Below are 27,375 nucleotides of genomic sequence, written 5' to 3'. Positions count from 1 at the left end.
GGGAGAAGGCCTTCACCATATCCAACCTACTTTTGGAAATGTTGAGAACAAAGTGCAAGCCCAGGGCTGCATTCATGCCCAAGTCAGACCCAGGAAGAATAATGGACAACTTTAGAAAATGTGTTCTGGCAGGCCATAAACAAATAAAAGAAGTATCAAATAAATAAGCAACAGTTATTACAATAAGCAACAACAACAGCAAAAACCACTAGGAGCGGAAAGAATTTGATTCCAGTTGTTTCCCACTACACTATTTAAAATGGTCAATGTTGAACTACCATCTGTGTGTAAATCTATACATACAGAAATTTTTTAAAACTCTGATTCATATACAAGAAGAAAGAAATCCATAGAATGTTCTACAGAGCCCATCCATTGAACTACATTCATATTACTGGGGGGGGAGGGGGAAACACTTGAAATCATTAAAATAAATATGTTTAATGACTAGAAGAAGCCATGTCTGAAAAAACTTGGAAGAAAGCACAAGAATAATGTCTCACGAAATAAAGAATAGAAACGAGAATATGGAATTTGTAAAACAAAGTGAAAGAGAAAATTTGGAGTTTCACAGTGCCACATTAGTGAAACTTCACCAATGAGGATTCACAGCATGCTGGGAAATGAAGAAGAAAAAGCAGTGTGGCCAAAGACAGGCCAATAAATATTATCCATCCCAAGAAACAGAATGAAAAAACAGAAAAGAAAAATGCAGACACTGAAGAGATCTGAAGGACATCATCAAGCACACCACCCACGTGCCACGGGAGTCCCAGAACAAGTGGAGAAACGTGAGGAGCCAAAGAATACTTGAACAACCAACAGTGAAAGATTTCCAAAACTTTGAATGAAAACCATTCGCCCCACCTCTAAGACATGGCAGCCTCTCACTGACACATTGAAATCTAAGTGTCCAAAGACAAAGGGAGAATGTTAAATGTAGCAAGAGACAATAAATTTTGTGAAATACTGCAGAAGCCAGAAAGCAGCGGAATGATGTATTTAAAGAGGTGAAAGAAATGATGGGAGGAGAACTAGCCAAAAATTCTATAACTAACAAGAATGGCCTTCAAAAAGGAAAAGGAAATTAGGACATTATCAGATACAGAACTATGGATATGGTCTCTTGGTAACAACCTTGCCTTAAGGGAGAATTTCAGAGTGAAATGAAAGAACACTGGGTAGCCTTGAATCCATACCAAGAGAAGAACACCAGGAAATTATCTACACAGGATCATTTTTCAACAGTATCAGTGTATTTTTTGTTTGCAACTCATCTTTATCTTTGGCTTAAGAGAAAATTGCATAAAGTAATAAATGCAATTCTATGTCTGGGCCTGGCAGAATATAAAAGAAATATAAAAATATAATTTGTGTAAAGAAAAATTTTGAAACTTAGCTGTGAAGTGTTTGTATGCTACTGAAGTTAAGCTGGGGTTAAGACATAAAAGAGTAATCCAATGACACACTCAATAATATGAGAGGAAGTGGGGGATGTAGTCATAATATTCAGTGCATATCCTGTGAAATTAAGAAGATTGAAGGAAGTGGAAGGGTCAAATTGGGAGGGATGAAAGGGGACACGTTGGTCAAGATGCATTGTGCTCATAAACTGATTTGCTGTAGGGTGACGCCTTTAACTACTGAAAGATTTAAAAAGTATAATTTAAAAATGGCACTCAAATTAAGGCAATAATGGAGAAACTAAACAAGAGAATATCCAAAAAAACAAATAGTCAAATGTCATCACCAGTAATAATGTTAAATAAAAGTGGAGCAAATTCTCCTATTGTGAGGCAGAGATGTCTAGAGTGGATTTTAAAGACAAAAATAGTTGGAAATTGAAAAGAAAGGAAGAAAGAAAGAAAGAAAGAAAAAGAGAGAGAGAAAGAGAAAGAAAGAGAGAGAGAGAGAGAGAAAGAGAGAAAGAGAGAGAGAAAGGAAGAAGGAAGGAAGGAAGGAAGGAAGGAAACAGATATCTTATTACATCATCAGAATTAAAAGAGAGTAACAAAGTAGACTTTGAGAAAAATTTGGTTATGAGAGACAAGTGAGGACATTATATAAGCATGAAAGACCTAAGCCCTGAAGAAGTCTTTAACAACAGTAAACATAGATGCACCAATCCACAGAGCCCAGGAATCTCACAAATATCTATATTCATACTTATTACATTCCTAGGAAAATAGCAGCTTAGGATACGACTCCTATGGAATACTGGGTTGGACTGTTAACTGACTCCTAGAAGACTGGCTCCACATTAAGTTATTTCTAAATGTTACAAACCAGACAGGCAATGATTGTCTTATGCGACAAGCTTACTATAAAACTGCAGCTGACTGCAAAGTCTAACAAGGCAAGCAGCCTCATCAAACTAGACTCTTGTATTCATTCTGAGGCTTGTTTTTTTCAGTCTTACAATAAAGGAGACTTAAACAATTTCTCATCACTTAAGACAATTGGAGAGAATTCACTAGGCACTGAAGTATGCATTAATCTTCCCTAAATTTTTATTTATTAAAATCTCTGAGACATTCAGCGATCAATAAAAGTAGAATCAATTATCTTTTTATCTCCTTGAATGTTCAGGAAGTGAATCCGCAAGCACAGCTCTGAGAATCTGCTCTGCGTTTTGATGGGTTGAGTCGGCAACTGGTAAAATACCAGATAAAGCAGGGAATTTGTATTTGTTATATAGTATTGTACCATGGCTGGATATTTTCACCTGCATTAGCGCCTTTACTCATCACAGAGAACCAAAGGAAGATTAAATGGCTTGGAAAAAAATATCAGAAGCAAACGCCTGTTTGCTTTCTAAAGCCTAAAGCTTTTCCCTATTTTGAATCTCACAGCACCCCTCCATGGGGCTGCTTCAGAGTTTGATCTCATGATGAAACGTTCTCACAAATGGTTCTTTATAGGATGTTCTGTTTCTTGCTGGGTCTCCGTCCTTGCTCAAATAACTTGTGAGAATCATAGGTAGTCAAATACAATTAATTTTGCCTTCAAATTCTGAATAGCTAGACTTGACAATGTTTATTATGCATTTCAAAATCATAAACTCTAGGTGGCTATAATTACAATTAATTGTCTGCTACATCAATTATCACACATGCATGAAGCCAATTCTCAATGGCCCGCACTCAGATTGCAATGAAACACCCTGAATTTCAGGGATTGAAGGAAGGAAATTAAAGGCTGAAAATAAGAGAATGATCTAAAGATGAGCCCTAAGAAACATAGAAAGAAACTGAGAACAAGCTGAGTGCAAAGAAATGAAGGTGGGTAGCCATTGCTGGTATTAGAGAAAGGAAATGGGTGGGTGTCAGCCTGTCCCATTTGGAGTAGTGAATATGATCTGCTGTGCTGATTATCTTCCCACACAAATTGCTGTTTTCTTCTGGCCAGACTCACTGGATAAACACTTGGCTTTATTATGTGTTCCGCTCCTGAAATTCCACCCCTTATTAACTTTATGCCTGGGTGGGTTTTAAATGTACAAACATCATTCCAAAGTTCACACTGATGGAAGAAAGAAAGAAAGAAAGAAAGAAAGAAAGAAAGAAAGAAAGAAAGAAAGAAAGAAAGAAAGAAAGAAAGAAAGAAAGAAAGAAAGAAAGAAAGAAAGAAAGAAAGAAAGAAAGAAAGAAAGAAAAGAAAGAAGGAAGGAAGGAAGGAAGGAAGGAAGGAGGCAACAAAGTGAACAGAAATAAGCACAGCATTGGGATGCACATTCCTCAATAGCCACACAGCAGGGAGCTGCTGACCCCATACACCCTGGGCCACTGAGCTGAGTGAGAAATGCCTGGCTCCAGTTCCCTCTCCATGACCAGAAACAGCAGACCCTGGGAGAATAAAGAAACGCTCAGAATCAGCCCGGAGTGGTGCTCTGAACTGCCTGGGCCTTCAGCCAGATGGGATAGGTGACGCGGCCAAGAGAGGGGAAGCCGTTATCCAGCTTCCCACCCATCACCCCATCCTTCTGTTACCTCCTGATGCCCACAGGAATCCCGGCAGCAGCAGGGAGCTGGAAGGAAAAGAAACACTTTACCAACAACTTCTAAGTCAGGGACCAAGTGAAGCCAGCTTTTGGGAATGGCAGCCACATCCTCTTGCCAATCAGGTACTTTTCTTTTGTGTGTGTGGGGGGGGGCTTGAACTCAAGGCCTGGGCACTGTCCCTGAGCTGCTTTTGCTCAAGGCTAGTACTCTACACAGCCACAGCACCACTTCCAGCTTTTTCTGTGTATGTGGTACTGAGGAATCCAACCCAGGGCTTCGTGAATATGAGACAAGCACTCTACCACTAAGCCACATTCTCATCCCCAGTCAGGAACTTTTCTACAACAGAGGACAGTGGAGGCACTGGCTGCAATCTCCAAAGCCATGAGCCAGAAGGAACCTCTTCTCTTTATAAGACCTTAGGTGTTTTCTTATCGTGGTGGAAAACACAATCTCAGGGTGCTGCTGATATTTCACAGGCAGAGCTTTTTTCTTTATGGCTTCTGTATGTCTATGTTTGCTCAGGCTCTGTCGTAAATAAATCCATTTCAGCATTGATAGCTTTCACATTTCTAAATGTCATTCTAGCTTCACACTGACATCTTCTGTGTTTATAAAATGGAAACATCTTTTCCCTGGGCTTCTGGGGTAGAGGAATAGCTTTTCTCGTTTGAGGCAGAAGAGCAGGGAGAGGTGGGTAGGCAGCCAATCCCTGTGGATCTAGAAGGCAGCAATTACATATGTAGGCTCACTACAGAACGCCCCAGACAGATTCCATTTCCATCATTAGCTAGCTGTGCAATTGTTCAGAAAGTACCCTGGTTTCTGTATCTGTCGAATGGTGATGCCAATGGTAGCTAACTAAAATGACTTTGGCAAGAATAAAGGGGGCTATCTCAGCTACTTCACTTGCTCAGGGCTGAGTTGGGCTCCACCTGAGGCTCCTATCTTTTCTCTACCATAATAAAGAGGAAATAATCCAACTAGAACCATCAAAGCAAGAAAGACTTACAGAGAGGCCATAGGGCCTAGACCTTGGCAGTTAAGAAGTAGTTCTAACCAGAGCACAGGGTGCTGGAAACTTCCAGCTGAGTTCTAACCAGAGCACAGGGTGCTGGAAACTTCCAGCTGATGTAGATCAGCTGCTACTTCAGAGCCAAAATGGGCTCTGGGAAAAGTAAGCTTTATAGATCTAATTAGAAAGTCTAGTTTTGTGGCTGCAAAGAGCATTGAGGACTCCTAGATGTGTCTCTTTCATAGTAGCCATAAAAAAAAACTGATAAGTCTTTTACCTAAACATTTAGTGTCTGTGAATAACAAGTTTGGGATGATGCTGTTGTTTTAATATTTTGAAGACTTCTAATTCCTATGTGCAGCCTTAGGATTCTTAAGCCTTCTAGATAGGTAGAAAAGAAGGTATGATTATTTATAATGAGCATATTCCATAATTATTTCCAAGTAAATTTTAATGACTAGAAAGTCATCAGACTAATATTTTGTTGGAGGGAAAAAAAAACTAGCTGCTAGCTAAATGGCAAACAATAGGACAATAGTTAAATATGTTTAAATGATAAAATGTTTTTGTCATGGAAAATGCCAGGCAAAGAATAGTGGCATATAAACATTTCATATGAAGTAGACAGCAAAATTGAGCATCTTACATGTGAAATCCACCTTCGTGATTTCTTGCCAGTGTTGAAGAGTCAATAATACCTGATTTAATCAAGTGATGCCCTTCTGTCAGAGACTGGCTTTTCATTTCTTATTTCTGAGAACTCCCTAGTGTCTTCCAGCAATGTACATCTCACAGCAGGGGGAAATAAGCCCCTGTCCTGGATGAGAAACAGGAAAGCAGCTCCCCATCAGTGCAGAAGGGTGCAGGGGTCCCAGAGTTGATCTTAAACATCTGTGCAAAAGCCAAGTGCCAGTGGTTCACGCCTATAATCCTAGCTACTCAGGAGGCTGAGATCTGAGGATCATAGTTCAAAGCCAGCTCAGAAAGGAAAGTCCATGAGACTCTTATCTCTAATAAACCACCAGAAAACCGGAAGTGGCGCTGTGGTTCAAGTGATAGAGTGTTAGCCTTAAGCTGAAGAGCTGAGGGACAGTGCTCAGGCCCAGAGCTCAAGCTCTACGACTGACAAAAATAAATAAATAATTTTTAAAAATCTGTGTAAGTTCTGACTAAATAGTACATCTCCATTTGCTCTAAGGTTTGTAAAAGGCCTTAACATGTATTTACCAGTTGAATTTCCTTCTTCCATACATGTTCATATACACACACACACACACACACACACACACACACACACACACATGGAGTTCGAATGTAATCAGTACTTTAGAAAGAGCAGTGTTTACCTCTGACTTTGTATACTCTAGCCTTGTGCTCTCAAGATTAAGCCCTGTTCACTTAGCCCATCTTGGCTACGATCCAGTTCTTTCTTTCCAACTTACATCTTTTGGCGGAATGAAACTTACAACCTTTGTGCAAGCTGAAGGATGGCACCTCATTTGAAGTTTTGGACATACCCACTCTTCCATTCTAGATTTTGAAAAAAAATTGAATCTCAAGATCCATCCAATACTTGAGTAGTACACTCTAACTACATCATTGCTAACAAGAACGGGCATGTGACCCCCCCCCCCCAGACTCCAGACTCAGGGTTGCAGCTTCTAAAAGCAGCACCGTGTCCTGGGGCCAGTCTTAACAAAACTGCCCTGGATCACTGCCTTTGCTTCAAACTCATTGCAGGCAGTGCAGAGCCAATAGAAAATACAGAGAAAAGTCAGAGGGATGGGGCCACGATTGCATGCAGAGGAAAATTCATCATTTATTCTTTCTCAGTCCAGATTCACCTCTATCTTCCCCCCAAAAAAGAGCACCAGAGAAATACTGTCCAAATACTCCTAGCTACTCAGGAGGCAGGGATCAAGAGAACTGTGATTCAAGGCCACACAAGCAAAGGTGAGCAGAAAAACTGGACATAATAGCACAAACCTGTCATCCTCGCTCAGAGGCTCTCAGAACGAACCTGGACCTATTCAAAGAATAATCGCGGCATAAAAGACTAGGAATTTGGCTCAAGGGGTAAGGTACCTGCCTAGTAAGCACAAGGCCCTGAGTTCAAACCCCAGTACCAACACAAAATTGTGTGTGTGTGTGTGTGTGTGTGTGTGTGTGTGTGTGTGTGTGTATGTGTGTGTGTCAAAGAGCTGCAAGAACATTATTATTCCCTAGTTTTGTCTGGTTGACAATACTTAAGAACATGGATAGTGATCATTCTAGGTAAGTAAAGAATCTAAAGTTAACAACACTAGAAAAATAAAGTGGTAAGGAATTGGGTGAGTTTTGCCAGACAGGAAGAGAAAAGGCCAGGAAAAACCATACCCCTATGGGGCAATCACCAGCACTGAAATCTTGATGGTAACAGAGAACCTAAGTCCAGGGCATTGGCTGTTACAGATGTAAACTCTGTCTGGGGAGGGTCTGTGTGTCCTCACCCTTGGTTGTGTGTGTCAGGATTCACAGACTGAGTAGCAAGCCCGAATGACTTATGCAACCAATATAACTTCATAGATACATTGGTTTTTAGAAGACAAGGCAATTTTTCTGTCTTTTGTTTGAACAGCTGGATGGCCTAGGCAGATTTGTTAGGCATGGGGTAATAGCAGTGCATAAGATTTCATTCCATTAAGTGGCCAGCCATAGCAAAAAAAAATAATCAGATTTAATTAAAATTGCATTACGTTTCCATATATCACATAATGGTTTTCCTGACTAAACTCTTGCAATGGCTTACAATGTGGCAAGCACTACTCCTAACTTGAACATTTATAGTCAAAGGAAATCATTGATTGTCTATAGTCTTGTATGGTTTAGTAGATCAAGGCCCCCAAAACTGCTTTGTTAAATAGCAACTCCTTTGTACAACTACCTAAACATAATCAAAAAAATTAAAAATTTAAAAACAAGAGAATCAAGGCTCAGAAAGGCTAAATAATGTTCCCAACTCCAGTCCTATAAAAAGTGGAGCTGTGGCTTGACACCAGGCAGACAATCCACAGTCCAAAGCCTTAACCATGACTCTACTGAGTCCTCTGGGCATTTGAGAGGGGAAACAGAAATCCAAACCAATGGGAGAGTTCAACCTCAAATTGCCCTATCAGTCTCTCCCAGTTTTGTGTCTGGTATGCCTTTTCCGTTTGTTTACCCATGAGATTAACTCCTGCTGTTGGCTTTCCACTTGTGTAGAAATAAGTCTTTCCTCTGTGTTCTTGCATAGCTTTTACATTCCTCCAATTCTAGCATTTTCCACAACAGATCATAATTTTAGTCTGCCTCTTGCTGTCTTTCAAAATACATTTTTATTGTGTCTTCCTCACGTTCCTAATACCTAACCCAGAAGAACAAGGGGGAGAATTTGATTCTTCTTTTCTCCACTTTAAATACAGTTGCTATTCAATTCACAGGGTATTCAAGAGCCCTCTCCATTTACATAAGTTATATATGAAGACTGACTCCATGCTGTAAATTAAGAAGCAATTCATGAAAAAAAAATTAAGCTAAAAAATCTGAAAGGAAGAGAGAAGAAAATCGGAGAAGCATTAAAGAAAATTTGGAGGGCCCTTTGAAATTGCTTAGTCCAGGAAAGAAAGCCAGCTGCCTCTCCCCTACACTGTCTGAAGGAGTCACTTAGCTGATTAGAACAGGAGCTGGGTCTCTTCCAGAAGACTGCACCATTGTCTATTTATTACCCTTCACTTTATCTACAGATGGAGGTAAGCAAACATTTCACTTGTTCAAATACCTCATGTTTTGGCGACAGACTTCAATTACAATTAATGTCACCCTTTTGCTGACAACAGCTAAGATTTCTCTGCCCTTCACCTCTCTTCTTTCCATTTGCAATTTTACTGAGTTAAGAAACAGCAAAATTCAGTGCAGCCCTAACTTTCCATTTTTCTTCATCCTATAAAAATCATCTGTTCTCCAAACAAAATACCCTGTGACCTCTTTTCCTCAACATCTCAACCCATAGTTCTGGGGACTTATTTGATTTCTTCTTTATCTGAAACCTGGCCAGCTGTACCATCCTGCAGCTGTCTCACCCAGGATAACATTTGTGCATCTTCTTAACTCATTTTCAGCTTTCCTCATAGCTGTATATTTGAGCAAGATCTTCTACTTGGAAAGTTTTCTCAACTGGCCCAGAGGTTTGTTTAACTTTCCAATAAATGTCACCCAATGCCTGAGAAGAATTGGCTTGGAGGCACTCAGAGCCATTACCACGCTGACCCAAGAGACCCAGGTTCCTAGCAACAGAACCCATGTTGGGGAGAAGGAAATGCAGAGCCTCTATATATTTTATATAATGAAATGATGAAAGCTATTTAGTACTGCTATATATTTCATCCATTAACCTAATAGTCTTTTTTTAAAGCTAGTCCTTAGCTCTGATCTCCCTGGAATAGAAAAGCCATTTGTACCCATCCAGAATAATTTATTAAAGACTCAGAGAAAAGCAGGTGGATATTTTATCCTTTGTGATTTCACTTGCTTCTGGGGATTGTGTGTGTGTGTGTGTGTGTGTGTTTCTACTTTTGTTCCATTTTTCTCCACATGTGATTTTATGAATTTACCTGCCTTAGACTTCTCATAAACATGATGTGAAATAACAGCCAATGTCTTCCTCTTTGTCTTTCTTCCAGTTAAGATGGTGAGCTTAGGAGCATGGCTTAAGATTTAGGCACCCTGGCTTGAGAGTGCTGCTGGGTCCCTCTGTGAACTTGATCAATTAGCTGAGTCATTTGTCGTCTGTAAAATGGACATCATACTATCTGCTTTTCCAGCCTGAATGAGAATTGAAAATAATGTGTACCAAATCTCTGGTGTGCTCTATAAATGATCGATACCAGGGAAGAACACAGGATTCTCAGAGGACAGATGTATAACAAACGTATGAAATATATATAACAAACACACAAAAACAAATATGCCACATCACTAGCCATCAGGAAAATGACATTAAAAAATAAAACAATGAGAAACCAGCTGACCCTGAAAAACTATTAGCAAAACCATGCAAAGTAACAGATGCTACGGTGGGCATGTAGAAATTTTTACCATTGGTAAAAATTTGAACTAGTAAAGTCAGTCACTATAGAAAATAGTGGGGAAGTTCCTCAAAATATCAGATACAGAGCTAGTATTGGATCTATTTATCACTCTAGTCGGCATATATCCAAAAGACATGAAGTCAGTCAGACATTTGCATTCACCTTTGTACTGTGATCCTATAACAGCAGCCAAGATATATAATCAACTTATTGTCCTTGGATGGGGAATAGATAAATAAAATGGGGTCCATATGCACATTTGAATTCTATTCTTCCTTTATAAAAGATGACTGAGATTCTATTATTTGTAGCAACATGTACAGAATGAGAACATTTTGTTAAATAAGTCAGACAAACTAAAAAGAATACTACATATTCTCAACTATATGTGGAAGCTAAAAATTGATTAGACATGAGAGGAAAGTAAAGCAATGGTTTCTAGAGCCTGGGAAGTGGAAAGGGGAAAGGAAGAATGGAAATATGATGGTTAATAGTACAGGTGCACAGAGTTAGATGGAAGGAATAGCTCTTATTGCTCTAATAAAAAATAGGACAACTATGGATGATAATAATTTGTTTATTTGTTAATGACCACTACAGAAGATTTTTGAGTATTCCTGACAAAACAAACTGATTTAATACTTGAGATTCTGGATATACCCAGATCTCATCATAACTCACTGCATACCTGCATTAGAAATGTCACAATGTATGCCATGAAGACATATGAATGCAATACATCAGCTATAAATAAAAACATTTAAAAGAAAGAAGTGATTACAGAAAAATTACTCCAAGAAGCAGGTGTAAATTCCATGAAATGATAAAATAGAGACAATCTCAACAGCAAAAGAAAATAGGAGGTATGAAAAAACAATCAAATGGAAAATATAAACCCAAATATGTAGTTGAATTTTAAAAAAATTTGCTGGACAGACTGAGTAGAGAATACATAAATGGCAGAAGAAAGGATCTTTGAGCATGAGGACAGACCAGCAGAGTTTACCTAATTGGAACTAAAGGGGGAAAAGTAGACTAACAAACATGTGTCTCTAATAGCATTCCTACGTGTGTATGCGCCAAACAACACAGCATCAAAGTGCAGTTGAGTTGAAATGAAAACACTGCTGAAGGCTCTTGACGATGTGTGGGGATCAAATGCTAGAAAGAGCAAAAGAAACCCACAGAAATCCGACACGAGCTTCTCTTTAGCCATCTTCTGAGTTAAGTGCATACCCTATAGGGATTTGCTAATTTCCTGGGTCGTATAAATGAAAAGTCATTGAGAAACCTTTCTGTAATGATAGAGAAGATAGCAGCCTGTGCCAGATATTGATAGCTGGCAAAGGATGGCGGTGAATTAATAGTTAAATGGATGGTGATAAATGTTGGTTGGTAACTCAACAGCACTGCCACTTTAAGAAAGAAAAAGGCATGGGCGTAGAAATGTTACACAGGCTTTATCTTTTAGTTAGCACTCAAGCACACAGGTACTCCTTTTTCTTAGCCTATCCCTCCATCTAATCTAATACCATCAAGAGCTGGCTGCTGTGAAATTATATTTCTTCTGATCCAGCTTTTCTTGGTTTGACTTTTGACATTGAGTTTCTTGATTTATTGGCTTCTATGTCTCCTGCTCACCCGGAAATCAGCATGAATTTCTCTTCCTGGCCAAAATGGAATAGCAGGGATCAGGTTTACTCTCCCACCTAAACCAACAACAAAGATAAAATGTGTGAAACAGTTTTAAGACCCTGTGTTAGGCAACAAAGAAGAGTGATCCCTGATAAATCAAAGGAGAAACAAATTAGATGAGTCTGATCATCCCATAATTGTCCCAGTTGCCTGCTTTGAGAGGCTCCAGACCATGGGGTGGAGAGGAAGAATGCAGGCAGAGGCCCACAGACTCTCCTGAGATAAGCAGATAGAACTGAATCTGTGAAGAGTAAGGCAACCCGGGTCTCCGAAGATGAGACACCATGCAGGTGAGACTCAGATCTGCACAGTCTTGCTGGAATTCATCACTCATGTGCATGCATGTGAGGAAGGAGCCATCTGAAGGCATGGGGAAATTAGACATCAGTGGTCATCTGGGAGTCATTTTTGTTCTCATTAGCTAGAACAAAAAATCGAGTACCTCACTCTGCATTGAGAAGAACCATAGGAGAATCTTTGCTTTAGTAGTTGGAAATGATGCTACTCTGATCCAATCTGGCAAATCTTATAAACAAGATTCCAAAAAATTAAACTATTGTCCAGTAACTTAACTGAAGGCCAAATCAAAGACCAAAAACAAAAATTCATACCAGCACCCAATGAGGAAAACACTACAATGTCAACATCCAACCAAAAGTTGCCAGTCATGTAAGAAAGTAGACAAATAGGACCCATTACAAAATGGCAAATAACTCCATCTCACCAAGACACCATCCATGTAGTCACAACTTAACATCCAAAATAAAAAATTAAATTGGCAATCATGTGTTATGACTTCAAGGTTTGGGTTTGTTTAGGTTTGGGTTTGCGGATTAAGAGCGCCTCTTCAGGAAAACCCGTTGAAGCCAAGTACTTCCTCAGAGATCTTAAGAACTTAAGTTGTTCCCTGTAACAACACCCCCAACACGTCCTCAAGGTCAGTGTCTGCTGTCAACACAGCTCCACTTCAGCTCAGTGTCCGCTGTCAGCTCCACTCCACTTTGGCATTTTAAAAATAAATGCAAACACATACTCTACCTGCCCATCCCCTCACCTCTGCCAGCAGACAGAAGGTCAAAATCCTGTTCTTGTCAAGTACTCGCCGGGAGATCTCAGCTTGGAGGAGCCAAGCTTGTGATTCACTTGAGTGGCTCAGAGGTGCTCTGAGGTGCTCAGAGGACTTCCCTAGGTAAGCACAAATGGAAGGGGAAGGAGAGCCGTGGGCACTTGCCCGTGATGATTCTGGTCTCACTCAGCTGTCGAGAACGGCTGCATGGAAAGTCAATGCTGACCCTGTGTTCTCAAGACTGATGGTGTCAATCATCAGATGATCTCCTGCCGAGATTGTTTCTGCTGAAAGAACCACTCAAAAATACATACGCCTATGAGGGTATGTGTATGTATATATAAAAAAGAAGTCCTGGGTACCACATTATCTGGTGGTCCAAAAGTCTTCTGTGACCATTTAATTTATGAAGGAGGACCTGGGCTCTTACACACTCTCACCTTCTGTGTGACCTTGAACGACGCATGGACTATCTTTGGACTTGTGTGAATAAAGGCAAAAGACAGAATGGAATCTATTTCCATCAGTCTCTCACGGAGAGAATAAAATAAGGTTGTGCACACAGAGATTTCCTTTGCCAGAAAGGCCCCTGACAAATATATAATGCATTATTGTTCTTGGAACCAACCCCAGCCTGCTGCCTTAAAAAAAAATGGAGGTGTTAATCAATATCACTGATTGATAGATGAGCTCACCAAGGGAAGGTGTCTATGTGAGAAATCTGCACTGGCAAATAACCCCCATTAAGACAGCTTCAACAGAATCCCTACTAAGTGTGCCAGCGTAATGCCTCCTCTCTTCTGAGTCAAGGAGAGACAAGGAAGAAACAAAATAAGACACACAGATGCAGTATGTCTGAGATCTAAGCAGTTCCTGTAAAATATGTGAATACGGTGGCATAAAAGGCTCAAAAAAGTAGTAATCCTAGCTCATATTGATCAGGTGGAAAGTTGCATTTATTAGGAGGAATTCAGACCTCCATGAAAGACAGCAAGTACATGGAATACTTCTGTGTACTAGCTCTCCTGGGCTAATAGGAATGACTGTGCACTTGGTATATTGAAGTTTGCTCTGCTGTTTTCTGACATGGAATCTTATTGAACTGGGGATCCAGGGAACAATTCCAGCCAAGCAGAGTCCTCTCTGTATCCAGCTTTAATAAGCCAAACCATACAGAGTTCGTTAAGCCCTACAAATCAAGAGAGGTAAGGTCTGGTCACTTTGGCTGTACTATAGTGGCACTTAGATTACACTTTTCTAGGATTATCTGCACCCCCAAACTCTCCTCTTCCTCTTGTGTTTATCCATTTACCATTGTATTCCTGCCACAGTGTTTGTGATTCTGTTAGTCTCATTGTTTAGAATCTGAGTATGTTTGTATATATATATATATATATATATATATATATATATATATATATATATATATATGTATGTATATATATATATATGTATATATATACCCATATATATTCAGTAACATTATATATGCAAAATGATAAAAAAAATTACATGGTCTAAAGGGAATTCTATGTTGGAAAGTAAAGGCAGAAGAAGGAATTGGTTGGCCTGATTAATTTAGAACCATTTTTCATCACTGGGACGAGAGCAGAAAACCTGCATGGAGGTTTTGACCATCTTCCCTGGGAAGGACGGATGTTCTCACAAGACATCCAGGAAAAAATGGAAGGAAGAACAGAAGCAAAGACAGACACATCACCATCTTGCTTGGCGATGTGAAGACTCAAACTCATTTTTGACTTTTGCAAATGTAGTGTGATTTAGTGTGCAAAGAACCAGGGGATCCCAGGCTGTCTCACCTAGAGTGGATTCTCATATCTTAATTTGAAATATAATCAGGTGAGGTTGCTCCCTTAGCCATGAAAGAAACACTCGATGACTGTAAACATAAGCTTTCCAAACACACACCCGTGTGCTCACTTTGTGCCCCAAGCTACCGAAGGCAACAGCAGCCCAAATCCAGAGGATTGCTTGAACGGGGAACTGATGTTTCTTGCCAAAAAAACGATTGAAACCCAGGAGATAGGGTGGAGCCCTGAGGCTGACCTTGCAATGTCAGCAATAAAGAATGGAGTGGTGCCATTCACGTGCAGAGAACACTCTCAGACAACTTGACTTTGATGAATGCTTTTAACTGTGCTTCCAACACAAAAGAAAAGCAGGAAATGGGTAATGGCAGCGGCCAGTGACAAGCGAGGCTGCCCTCGCCTTCATCAGCCAGACTGTGTGGCATCACAGAAGAGCAGCCCAAGTCACTCTCTGCTAGAAGGGGGGAGCATTTGAGGATCATTGTGCAACTGCTATTTGACATACCCTGCTGATCACGAGAATCTTACTCAGTCTCCCAGCACCCTCTGCCAGAGGCAGTGCTGTGTTACTGTCAGCTTGTACCAGCTCAGAAAGCCATCTCGTGGTGGGTCCCATCACCCACCAGGTTCCTATTCGATGACATCACAATAGTAGCTTGAACTTAATGCCATGGGACTGTGTATGCCCAGGAGAGCAGCAAATACAACATTTGAATTGATGGTTACATGTTTACTACATACTAGTAGTATTACTATCTTTTGATCATGAGGGATAAAAGGCTCAGAGATGTCAGAAAACATCTCCAAAGCTCTCCAGCTAAATACTGGAACCAAAATTCCATCTCAAACCTGTGTGCATCCAAAATTCAGGCCTATGACCTCAGGAGATGCATTCACGCATCAGAAGATTGCTATATCAGTGCTTGCCCTTGACAGCTTAGAATCAATCCATCTCTAAGCTCTTTTGAACTTCAGCCAACTGCTCAGCAAATAGGGTTGTTTAGTTGAAACAAGCTGTGTCTTCATGCCATTGTTCTTCTATGGCCATTGTAAGTCTTGAGTTCATACCACATCATTTCCAACATGCCCAGATGTAGAGAAACTCAATGATGGTGGTGCCAGTTAAATCCCATGCATGTGCTGACCTTCACAATATCTTTTCTTCTCCCTTACCACCCTTCCTTTTAGCTTCCTGTACATGTGCCTTCATCTTTCAGGACCATTCTCTCCTTCTCTGTGAACCAACTTGCATTGGTACTTTTGGTGTATGATACATTATACCTCAATGTGTTTACTGTTAAAGACAAGTCTTATCCAAGTCAAAGGCATTAGTGGGAGCCATGTGACAGTGTAAAAATACAAGACACTGTTGTTTTTCTCTAGAATTTAGTGCTGTAGGTATCACCCTGAGTTCAATTAACAATATAACAGAATGAATGAATGAGTGAATGAATGAATGAATGAAGAATGAATAGAAAAATACTAGTGCAATTCTTCAGACTGAGTACTTAAAAAAAATCTGTAGAACAAGTTAGTGGTTGGAAGGGAAAGACTAGTAATCACCGATTAAAAGTCATTCTTTAAATGTAATGTTTCAGGGGTAGCTATTATTTCCCTAGTAGAGAAACCACACTTCTTTTTTTTTTAATTGTGAAAATACTATACAGAGGGGTTACAATTATATGGGCAAGATAATGAGTACATTTCTTATCAAGCATTGTAGTCTCCTCCTTTGAGAAACCACACTTCTTAATTCAAAGGTTTTATCCTTACTGTCACAGAAATGTCCATGGAAATGAAGGAAAGGAGCCTGTGTCAGAATGGAATGCTTCCTTCTGCCTTTTGTCATCATCAGAGATTTCCCCAAATAGGGGGCCACTCTCACTAATTCCAACGGCAAAAGCCAAGACTTAAAGGGCATGAGCCTAGGAAACTCAAGCCCAAGGATTACAACACTACTGCTAAGGTCTGAGTGTCCAGGCACAATAGATGCTAGAGGTATAACATCAGTCACAGAGAGTCATAACCACAGAGCTGAAGGTCCTGGCACCTGAGACCTTCCTGGAGCTGCGGCCATGCACCTACTGTGGCTGCTCTGGAGCTGCGGCCAAGCTGTGCTGCCTGCTAGTGCAGCTCCCTTCCTCCCTGTCCCAGCTGCCCTCTCATAGCAACCATGTAACCATCTTTCTACAACCAGCTCAGCCCACTCTACTGATGATAAAGATCAAAAGTAGGCAAGAAATAACCATTCAAGAGAAGCTTTTAGGTGGGCCTTACTTGTGTAGCACAGGGGAGGCAACACAGGAGGACTTCTCGAGCAGGCTCAACAAGGTTGCTGAACAACCTACTTATGTAGCCAGAAAGTGGATATGGAGAGAATGTTTGCATAGAAGATCTTCATGCAGATGAGGACTTGTGTTTCCACCAATCACAGGTCTTCTTCTGGGCCTCCGCACAAAGGGCTCCTCTGGCTGGCTTAGATGGAAATGGCTGCAGGGCCATCTAGAATTTTCCATGGTTGGTAATGGCAAAAAAAAAAAAAAAGAAGATTCAATGACACGTGCTGTAGAGACAGTTGTGGCTAAGATGGCGCCATCAGAAGCCAGAGTTGTGCTTTCACAACTGGCTTGTCAAGTAGCTTCCTCAAGGCAGCTCAGAGCAATGGCATAAGGTCCTCTGCTCGTCCTCTGCTCACACCAGTCAGAGTCTAGGAGCTGTCAACTAGGGAGTCAAAGCACCCTAGCCCACAGAATTTTAGCTTCTTTAAGGGAAATATAAAAGGGCGCATGCAAACATTAAACATTAACAGTGATTCGAGCGATAGTATTTGACAGTGCTCTAAAAATGTTTAAGTCCTGTCCAGTGCCCTCCAGGGAGGGGTTGGTACCTCCAAACTGTCTCAGCTCTGAGTGATTTTAAAACAGCAACTCCACAATTTATACTTGACATTCTGCACACTTTTTTTAAATACAGTATAATTAATGGAAAGATGTTGGATGCATAATAACCACAAAGTTTGTGGATATTGAATGAAATACTCCACCCAGTTAATGGACCACTTGAAGTTTAATAATGAAATAGAACATATGTTTCCACCAGATTTGTAATGAAGTTTTTCACCGAGGGGGAAGTTGCATAATGGAGTAAAGCAGGGATCTAAAACCAGACAAGCATAAGTTGAAAAATCAGACTCTTCTTCCCGCGTCATAACATTGCAGACCTTACCTCATGTCTATGGGCCTGACTCCTTACCCATAAATGAGGTCAATGATATTTTACAAGTCTGCTGTGAAAAAGTAACACATCTTATACACAAAGTGCTGAGCACTAAGCCTAAAATATTTTATGTACTTAACCAATGTTATGTATCTGTTACCTTTTCCGTTTAAATTACTGACCTGAATGAAGTCTCTTTATTGTCTTTTCTGTTAGCAAGGTAGTTTTATCCTAAGGCTGACAACTTCGAATTACAAAAGAAATGTACATTTCATGTTCAAAACAAAAATTTACTTAGAGAAAAGAAAAAAGAACTAAGAGAAAGAGGTAATTCCTTCTGATACTAGAGGAATTCTTTTGTTTGCAAGAGGGGGGAAAGTATGAAGAAGCCCATTTTCTGTTCAATAGAACCCTTCCTCTGGTCCTGTTTGACACAGACCTAGAATATATTGGTAACAGCAGGTCCTGATTAAAACCACACATCGACCTCTAAGAGAGAGACATTTGTCTTGTTCAGAAACTAAAAGACATGTGAAGTTCTTAACACGGCAATAATTAATGGGGAATGCTGAATTGGCCCGAAGGGTTTGGGGAAAACAAATAGGAATCTTGTTTTAAACTACTAAGGTTAGAAATCAAAAGAAAAAGAAAAAAATTACACCCCTGACTGACCTTCAGTAATTCAAAAGACCTTCTGCTTAATTTCTCCTCACCACTTCCTCCCTGGGGTCTCTGTCTCCAGACCCTTAGGGCAAGAGTGATTTTCTGTTAGAATCCATCTGGAAAAAAAAATGCTCTGTAACTGTATTGTATTTTGCCTGCCATAGCATGAGGGCTTGTTTTCTTGCCAAGGTTCAGTAAACATCTGCAAACACAAGTAAATTTGGGAAGAGCTGACATCCCAAGTGATCACTCTGTCAGCCCTTCCCCACACTGCTCTTCGAGCTTCATGAGAATAAGTCAGCCAAGGATTCAAAATGAGTTTTTTCTGAACACTGCCTCTTGCTCCTTACTGTCCCTGCTACACTCCTCAGAAACCTGACCTTCATGTTCAAAGCACCCAATCAATTCCCCAGCCAAGTGCACTCTCGCTAGAATACAGAACCCTGTGGACATTTCAAAAGGTTGACATTTTTGAACACCTGGGTGAGAAGTTCCTGGGGAGATAAGACAGAGACATAACAGAGCGAAGTCCTCGGTGTACTGAAAACCTTTCTCACTCAGGGGACCAATACACAACAATTTTAAAGGAACCGTGGGGATCAAGTGTCTTAGAATCAAGATCTTTGTGACATGCCAATCTTTTCATCATCAAAGATTGTATATGGCTCCTCTTTTCATAATTAGAGATAAGCAATCCTCATTTGCAATGGGAACTTTTCCTTTTCAAGATAGAAAATCTTGAATGATAAAGTTAATATTTAGGGGTTTTCAACAAAATTTATGCCACAAGCCTTCTCTAAGGAGCATATGGGCCCTCGGGGAGAAAAGGAGCTGAGACAGGCTTCTAACAATTCCCATTCATGAGAATCAAAGGAAACAATGAACTTCTTCAATCAAATGGATGGAAAGTCCCAAACTTAGAGCATTCATCATTTTTGAACCTGTGCAGATTGCAACTAAAATTTTCTCTATGATAGTTGTGGATGTTTCTGTTGAGGAATAGAGAATATATTTTCGAGGATATTTTGTTTTGTAAAGGAGGCTCTGATATCTCATGGTCCTTCTGTGCATTTTTGAAGTCATTGCACCTGACCTTGCTGGGGGAAAAAATAGATGTCTCAATGCCTGTGACTAGTCATTTATGATCACTCTTGAAATAACTAATTCAATTTTGAAATTAAATGGTATGTGGTAAAACATACACAGCAGATTCTATCAGAAGCTATTTAATTTCCTTCCATTTTGGTTAATAAAAACTGGTGTAAAGAGGTCTGTGGCTACTTTATAAGAAATAATGTGACAGGGTACTTGTCACTATAAAGCTAATTAATGAAACAAAACAAACTCCAACTAGAGACGAATGTTACTTTGCTCAGATTGAAAAGAAAAGAGAGGCTTACTAAGGAACAAGGTGAGGTGCTTTCTACCTTTCTGTGAAGAAAAGACAATAAAGAGTAGAAAACAGAGAGGTTATGGAAAGGGGTCCTTCATGTCCCCTTCTAACTTTTATATCTCTAATTTTGACTATGATCTAGCCTGCTACCCATCTCTTTTACATAATGAGAATGATTTTTTAAAACACCTGAAGGCAAAACCTGAAGTAGTCATAAAGATCCAGGTAGGAAATACATAATTATTGCAAAAATTTTTAAAGTCATCTATTATGCAGCACTGACTTGCGGGGATTTTCATTCATTGACTTGTCAATAAATATTTAACGAATAGCTGTAATAAGTAAGATGTGCTGGGAATGGTGAGGGGAAACAAGGATAAATCATGGTAAAAGGAACTTAAGTACTGGAAAAGATGAAACCTAACAGATAAAGATGACTGGTTAGATAGGAAGAGAGAAAAGAGGGAGAGGATAAAAAGAGAGGGAAACATGCTAGAGGAAAGATCATTTCAATGATGGCCAGCAAGTACTACCAGAAACCAGAAAGATTCTAGCCTCATTCTCCCTCAGTGGGAAGAAATGAATTAGGATCAAGGAACAGTAATAAGAAATATTTTACACATGGTCCAATTGAATAAGCTCTTTTAGAGCTGCCAGGTGCTGGTGGCTCATGCCTATAATCCTAGCTACTCAGGAGACTAAGGTCTGGGGGTTGCAGTTCAAAGCCAGCCAGGGGAGGAAAGTCCATGAGACTCCTATCTCCAATAAACTACTCAGAAAAAAGCCAGTAGTTCAAGTAGTAGAGTGCTAGCCTTGAGCAAAAGAGCTCAGGGAAGAACTCAGGCCCTGGGTTCGAGCCCCAGAAGCAGAAGTAGCAGAAAAGGCCAAAAAGTTTACAAAACAGGAAAATAAAGTGGTTGAATTTGGTGAAGCACAGAAACCTTGAAAGAATTACAAGAAACATGATGAGCAATGTAATTCAGAGGCTCTGAATCCCAGGCATGGAGCATCACATACAAAAACAGTGTCCCAAACCAAAGTTCAGATTCATGTTCCGTGACCCTGCCTGCTCATTTTTTCTGTGTAACTAATTAGGATTATAGAAACATTCACCAAATGAGTTTTAAAATAATAATAAAAAATATTGCCGGGTGCCAGTGTCTTACACTTGTAATCCTATCTACTCAGGGGGATCACAGCTCGAAACCAGTCTGGGAAAGAAAGTCTATAAGACTGACTTTTATCTCCAATTAATCATGGAAAAAGCCAGAAGTGGCACTGTGACTCAAGTGGTACAGCACTAGACTTGAGTAAAACGAGCTCAGGGACAGCGCCCAGACCATGCGTTTAAGCCCCAGGACTGGCAACAATAACCAAACAAATAAATATATTTGGCTCTATTCCTCAATGCATATTTGTACATGATCCCAAACTGCAGAACAAGGCTCTCCTCTGGATATGCAGATGATAAACTAGAATTATTCTCCCACCCAACCAAACACTACATAGCCCAAGCATGAGCTAATTACAAAGAAAAAGTCTGGGGAGAGAAATCAGTCCCGATCTGGAGGCCAAGAATCTATCTAAACAATGTCTACTTCATGCTATATTTCACCTTGTTTTGAACACTGGAAGGATGCTGTAGCATCTAGCACTGTGCAGGTGTGGTTTCTTTTTATTGTAGTTGCAGTTGTTTTACCAGCAAAGCCTTAGCAAAGAGAACACAAACCCAGCCGCACAGCCCTGATCTTTGCAAGGGTATGCAAAGTAGAGCTATTGAAAAATTAAAAGCACACTGAAAGCCGGTACTTGGCAGTATGCCACAATCTCTCCATTTCTGAAATTAAATGGCTCGACCTTTCCAAGAATGGGAGATCAGGGGACAGTTGAAAGACCGCTGCATTATTCCTCTAACATAAGCCAGAAGGTTTTGAAAGCCAGCTGCCCCACACATGAGTAAGGCTCCCAATGAATTGCTCTGGGATTGGCAACGTGGAACTTGAGCTGGCCACGCCACTGGGGTGTGTTTTCTGTACCATCTGTCTCGGAGTCAACTAGAGTTAAATTTACTCGACATTTTACCCAGGGGAAAATCATGGTGAAAAGACCTTGAATGCCGCGTTCAGAAAGTGTATAACATCATCTTCAACACGCACAGGAAATCTAGAATCTCAAATCATATGTGTTCAGAGAGGTGCAGACCAAAAGAGGAAAAACAGCACTATAAAGAGAGCTGTCCTCCGATACAGTGGAAGCGACACAAGTTTCATGGAGTACAGATCCTTAGATGGAATCCTTCTATGGCAGACAAGGGATTGACATAAGCCAGGCAGTCCGGATCATCTGATTAAAAGATTCTGGTTATTCGCACTACCACCCCTGCAATCTCGAGCTGGATCATTGCTTGTTTAGCTGCCAGTTGCAGGAGCCTGAGCCCTGCCTTGGAAGAACAAAGAGCTCTGGTTTTTCTGACACGTTCAGAGCTGAGTCACAGCTGAAAATGGAGAGACACTCAGAGTCACAAGGTCTCCATGTTCTATCATTAAATCAATCTGCACTCACAGGCCCAGCATCCTAAAGAAGCAGTGGCACAGGTGGAGCTCAGCACTCTGCCCAGAAACCAGCTCTTCCTTCCATCCTCAAGAGACAACACAAGCCTTCTTTAAGGTGAGGGTGAGCCCTGTCACTGGAGATGCACTACGGGATCCAATTTCCTCCTTAATGGGTTCAAAAAGATTTGTTATCTCTACCAGGCCTGCAATATAATTACCAACCCTGCTGTCAGCAAACTCATCCTGCTTCCCCAGGGCTTATGGCAAGGGGTGGAGCAAGCCCCCATGACAAGGCTACCTCCAGAACTTTCCTCCCAAGAGCCAGGAAGAAGTGGAAGATTCCGCCGTGGGCTAGTTAGTAGGATCTAATCCATAATCCTGGCACCTGGGAGGCTGAGGCTGGAGGATGGTGACAAGGAGGCAAATCCGCCATCTTGTCCCAATAACACATAACCAAGAGAAGGACACTCATCTCTTCCAACCCCAATACCTCTTTCAAGTCTTGTCCCACTTTCAGAATGGTTGCCAAGGGGATGACCAATGCCTTCGAGAGAAAAACCATTATCAACCACCAGGGCCAGGCCACCCCATTACCACAAAGCTCAATTCCAAAATGGGAAGACTCGGGAATATGTTTTAGGTGGCTATTATTGGCTTCGGGTGCATTGATTATGATCAATCGCTTATACGCCATAGTCTGCATTTTGTTAGATGTTTCTCTGGAGTCGTGTGAGCTGGCATTCATACCTTCCATGCATTTAATACAGGGTGATTAGCCTCTTTATGAGCAAGGCCCTCTCTGAAAGGCTGATGGATAATAGGAAAAATGTTCCTCCCTCAACACAGACATAATAAGAACTACTTGTAAAAATGCTTATGAAATCCAGGAAATACAGCATGGTGGAATGTCAAGAGACAATTCACAGCAGTTAACCTTATCAGAAGATAGAGTCAATCATAGAAAATCTAAAATTCTATATAATCCCTATAAAGATACTATAGAATTAATAGAAGGCAGAAAGTGCCTGTGTCTAAGTTTTGGGGTTTGATAGATTATAAAGAAACCAGAGCCGGAGGCTGGTGGTTCATGCCTGTAATCCTAGCTACTCAGGAGGCTGAAAGCGGAGGATCACGATTCAAAGTCAACCTTGGTATGACTCTTATCTCCAATTAATCAACAGAAAACCAGAAGTGGAGCTGTGGCTCGAAGTGGTAGTGTGCTAGCCTTGAGCAAATGTTGCTCAGGGACAGTGCCCAGGCCCTGAGTTCAAGCCCCCCAAAACAAGAAACACCAAAACTTTTTCCCTCCTTCTTTATTTTCCCTCTTTTTATCCTGGTAGATTGAAATAAGATGAGGAATTACAGAACAGTCTTCAAAAGATGCCTGATGCCTCTTCTTTAGTTGAGTTTGGCTTTAAGATGAAAGGAAATTCAATGTAATTACACAGTAGAATTTATGGAAATGGCAAATTGTGAATTATCCTTTGACTTATGTTAGAGTAAATTCCATCTGATCACAAATGAAGGAGAACTCCTTTGAGACATTTTGAACACCTCCTATCCCCCATTTTCCCCAGTCTCCTCTCCATCCTCTTTCTTCTTCTCTGTTCTTTAGACAGTGCTAAATAAACACTTTGAAAGTGAAAAGAGACTTTCTAAAACCCATTCCACTTCAAATATTTGAACATCTGTCATAGAAATCCTTGGTTTTCAATTTACCTTGGCTTGTTTGACCTTAACATATCCAAGTACAGGAGACATGTAAAGAATTAGAGAACTCCATTACTGTTGAGCTGATATTTTATCTGCTTACTCTGTAGATCTGCCAGGATAGCAGTGATCTTTGATTTGATCGGATCAAATCAATGCTTGGGAGTTGTTACACAAGATAGAGCCCTGGGATCTAACTCTACCTGTGGTTTACTGTTACCTCTCTCATGCTTCCTTGCTAAAAATGGAAGCAAGCTTCTCGAAGACTTGATAACTCACATTTATTTTGTATTCTCAGAATAAGCAATAGCACTAGGCAGATACTTATTAACTATATTTGGTTGATTTATTGCTTGAAACATGTTCCATAATGTTCAGTATCCTAGAAGAAAGCAACATTGTAAAAGTATATTGGTGTGTGTGTGTGTATGTGTGTGTGTGTGTGTGCGTGTGCGTGTGTGCGCGCGCGCACACGCTTCTGCGTGCCAGTGCTAGGACTTGAACTCAGGGCTAGGTTATCTTCGTAGGCTTTTTTGCTCAAGGCTAGTGTCATACCACTAGAGCTGAAGATCCACTTCTGGTTTTTTGTGATTATTTGGAGGTGAGAGTCTCAGGGACTTTCTTGCCTGGCTACCTGGGCTATCTTCGAACCATGATCCTCAGATCTCAGCCTCCTCAGTAGCTAGAATTACAGGTGTGAGTCACCAGCACCCAGCAGTATTTTTGTTCTTTTAAAAGTACTTTATCATAATGCACTTGATTTTTCTTAACTTATCATAGCCTTTGCCTGTAATTTTAGTTTTTTACCCTTCTTTGGTATCTACTTTCCTCTCTCTTCCAAGATAGTTAGCTATTTATGAAATAATACAATTTCATTTTGAACAAAAATGTGGAGTCTGTTTCCAAGTGTTAAAACAAAGGATACCTTTAGATATGAGTGGTCACTAGCAGGCTTGATCTATTCATTAGCCTCTTAGGATTTGCACATGACATTTTGTTACAGAATTTAAGTTGTAAGCTAATGAATTGATCCCACAATTAGTAGGAAAAAAATTAACATCAACATAAGAAGCCTCACTAAAAAAATTGTGCACGTGGATGTCACCATTTGAATGTTACGGACCCATCAGAGCTTGCTCCTTTCCAACTAGACCCATGAGGCATAAGATCAAAAAATACATACAAACCACCAACTTCCAAACTTAATATGAACAAGGATCTCAAGAGCTCTGTTAGCATCCACAGTGTCCCAACATGGGTACCCAGAGTGTCCATAAAAATATAAGAAAACAAAATAAAGACAATGTAAACGAGTTAGCAAGAGTCTGGTGGAAATAAAGCAGTTGTCAGGAGCTAGAGTAATAAATGCATTCTTTTTTTTTCCCCTATCGGTAGTCCACCAGACAAAAGTACTGATAGACTGGAAGCCCGTTGAAAGACAGACGGTTGATGAGGACATAGGAGATGTTACTATAAGTGGGGGTGGGGGAGGGTCCCTTTGGCGGCCATCTCAATAAGGTGAAGCTGGAACAAGACACCCAGCATGGCCCATGTGACCAGTCTCCTTGATTCGGAAAGTCTAGGTGTACTTCCTTAATGTTCACATTAAAAAGGACACTGAAGCGCGGGCCTCCGGAGGCCTCGTTGTCCATTGTGTGACATCCATTCACCTTCTCTAGCTTGGGAAAAGACAAAAACAGTAGTTGGGTCGGTGAACAAAAATGAGCCAAAATGTAGATCTTATACATGGCTTTGATTTTGATCACTAGTGAAATCCTGAGCTATTGTATTTCATGTTAGTAAAATAAATGAGGAACAGCTGGGGCTCTCACATCTATTGAAGCAGGTGGGTTGGTGTTTTTTTTCTGAATATAAAGAATAGCCAGACATTTGATAGCACTTTGAACCAAAAAAAAAAAAAGAAGAAGAAGAAGAAGAAGAAATAAAGAGATAAAAAAACTAAATGAGTCCCTGCTGTTAAAAAAAATCTTACTCAGCAGAAAATATCTTCTTTGTCTCTGTTGCCAAATGAGAAAGGTTCTAAACTTTATAAACAGATATTAAGAGTGGGTTGCACCAAAAAAGGGCAGGTCTCAACCATGTTATTATTTCTATTGACCTCTGTTACCTGAGGGTATCTATCCTATGCAATTAACTTGCATAGGAAACTCACCCAAAAGAACTCAAGTCCCCCAAAACTGTAATGTCTTCATTTTACCCTAGCCCCTACTTTCCAAAACCATAAATAACAAAATGTTTCCATCAAGGCTGGGCCAAATTGTAAATCTCTCCTGTCATCTATAAGCTGGCTCCTCTTCAAGTTCCTTTTAGCTTAATGCAATGAGGACTTGTTTTATGACAACCTATGCAATAAAAAAAAAAAAACTAAAAGAGGAATGGTTTTTGTCAGAGTGTCCAGGTGGATAGTTTTGATCTCAGCTCTGCTCTTCACGGGGCTCAGAATTAGCCCAACTCCTACAGAAACCAAACCAGCATCCTGGAGCAGCTGACTCCCTGAGAAGTCAGTATGAGTGAGATGAGACCCCAGGCTGAGAACTGAAAAACACGGGTGAAAGTTTAGTTTTTCACCAAGGGGGAGTGTGACTTTGACCTTGTTTCTTAACACTCTACTTGTCTTGGAAGCCCAGATGCCAAAAAATCTTCCCTTAAAAATGGACTCAGGGGCTGGGAAGGTGGCTCAGTGGTAGAGCGCTTGCCTTGCATGCTGGAGGCCCTGGGTTTGATTCCTCAGCACCACATAAGCAGAAAAGGCTGCAAGTGGTGCTGTGGCTTAAGTGGTAGAGCGCTAGCCTTGAGCTGAAGAGCTGTGGGACAGCGCCCAGGCCCAGAGTTCAAGCTCCATGACTGACCAAAAAAAAAATTAAAAATAGACTCAGTGTCAACAGAGTTTTGAATTCCATGAAGAGAGGCCTCTGAACCCAACTCCAAATGTTGTGCATTTCTAAAATATGCTAAACAAAATGATCTTGAAGCTTATTCCTCAAAATTTTCACGCCAAGTAATTCACCCTGTGCTCTGAATGTTTGGCAGTGCTTGGTTGTGAAGTAGAGTAGAATTTTCCTCTTTCAGTTTTTCCTTTTCCTAAAGACCCTCACATTTGAAGGCTTAA

Source organism: Dipodomys spectabilis, unplaced genomic scaffold, assembly GCF_019054845.1.
Source record: "Dipodomys spectabilis isolate Male_0828 unplaced genomic scaffold, ASM1905484v1 ptg000229l, whole genome shotgun sequence".
Lineage (NCBI taxonomy): Eukaryota > Metazoa > Chordata > Mammalia > Rodentia > Heteromyidae > Dipodomys > Dipodomys spectabilis.
Note: the sequence above shows the minus strand (reverse complement) of the source record.